This window comes from Simochromis diagramma, unplaced genomic scaffold (assembly GCF_900408965.1).
Source record: "Simochromis diagramma unplaced genomic scaffold, fSimDia1.1 OVJJ01000176.1, whole genome shotgun sequence".
NCBI classification, from domain to species: domain Eukaryota; kingdom Metazoa; phylum Chordata; class Actinopteri; order Cichliformes; family Cichlidae; genus Simochromis; species Simochromis diagramma.
The window spans coordinates 7,111,154-7,112,958 of NW_024386892.1; the positions used below are offsets into that span (position 1 = coordinate 7,111,154).

Below are 1,805 nucleotides of genomic sequence, written 5' to 3' on the forward strand. Positions count from 1 at the left end.
AATCATTGGTAAAAGGTAAGTAGATGGTTAACACACCCTACATAATACTATAAACTCTACATGTACCACACATACTAGTTTCATACCAGATGTTTTATAAACACTGAATATCAGGGTTACATCAGTCAGCTGCTATATCGTAACAGATGTCTTACAGTACATTTAAAACTGTCACTTAAGGGCTGCCAAAGCTGTAACTCACTATCGACCAACTTCTTTTTCGACAGATTATCTATAAATACTCATAAATACCTTAATAAACTTATTTAGGAAGTTACAAACTATTTGCTACTTGTTAGTAAAGTATCTTGAGTGAGCTCATCTTAAGTGGGGACCATATATACCTTACAACCTATTTATAGATGTGAAAGTTTCTAAAATACAGTGTAACAAAAACAAATGACAACACACAGGGTAGATCCAGAACGCACTGTATTTTTAAGATGCCAATCACAAAAACATCAGAACAATGCTTACAGATTGGACACACAACTGTTGATACAAAAATAAAAACAGTGTCATAAACTATCAGCCAATATTTGAAGTAATACAGAACACGGCTGAATGCAAACTATACGACCTGTAGCTCTTTACATGAAGTGTTCAAATAACATTTTCAAAAAGGTGCAAAAAATAGCAGTAGCAACATTAACTTTTATAATTATCTGTATTTTTTGGAAATGTCATATATCAAAATGTACCATTTTTGTGCTTCTTTGCGAGCCACTCGTTCCACTCAATAACTGTGAGGTGTTCTGACAGTAGTCTATCTGTTACCCCCGAGTCTCCAGATTTGCTCCTTGTAAGACCTCCAGGCTCTCTCCAGATGTTGGGTATGGGCACCTGTACGAGGGTCAACATACCACCTGATGTGGTTAACAGTATGGTGTTCATAGCCTAAATTTGGGAGTATACGATAGGCCCGCCATTCATCACTTATCACTGAGGAACAAATCCGGACATGAAGGGTAATCACAGGAACAAGATGCCTTCGAGATCTTTTCTCCACAAGTCGCAAGATAGGTCTTGTTTTCCCTCGATGTTTCATGCCCAGCATTCCAAAGACCCACTTTCTTCTTTTCTTCTTCCTCTCCCCTACTGATGCAGAAACAAAAAAATGAACACAAATGACTAAAAGATACTATGAAAGCTTGATAAATATATAGATGTAATATAAAATTACAGTCACAAAAACTTACCTTTCGTTTGTGACGAAAGCGACTCTCATCAATCACAACAAACTCCCTTCAGCCACCAATCTGCTGACCTGTACGACGTCTCAATCTTTGAACTGCAGCCACACATACCCTCCTTATTTTTCTGAGCATTTTACTAAGTGTTGTTGTGCTGCCTGCAATGGTGTCATCTATCATGTCGATTTGACGTAATCGCAGACCCTGAGAAAATCTTCAGAGAAAAAAAAACATCCTTACGAAGAGTAATTTAAATCTATTTCGTTATTTTTTTTCTGTACACTGTAAAACCCAACAGTGCATCTTACTAAAAGAAGTAAGTTGTTGTTGTTCTTACTTACCGTGTGTTCACACCGAACGCGATAGAGGCGGGCAGAGCGTCAGGCTTACATGTAAAGTCAATGGAAAGGCGCGATGACCCGCGATTGCGGCTCCCGCGAAAATTCGGAAGCAGATTTGCGTCGCGAAAACGCCAAAACGCGTGAAACGCGCGTCAGTGTAGCGCGTTTCAGGCGTTTGACTCGCGAAAAAAAAAACGCGTGTGAGTTTTTGTGTTGCATTTTGTGCATACGCGCGTTTCGCGTCTACCGCTCGAGTTGGAAAAATCTGAAC

At 39.2% G+C, this 1,805-nt stretch overlaps 1 long non-coding RNA gene across 1 annotated transcript; it reads right to left on the reverse strand.

Moving 5' to 3' along the window:
* Positions 1-415: 415 nt before the first annotated feature.
* Positions 416-1,528, reverse strand: LOC120734918. Its single transcript, XR_005696134.1, has 2 exons — positions 1,200-1,528; positions 416-1,098 (listed from the first exon to the last, which is right to left on the reverse strand). It is a non-coding gene; the product is annotated as an uncharacterized LOC120734918 (long non-coding RNA).
* Between the last annotated feature and the right edge of the window lie 277 nt (positions 1,529-1,805).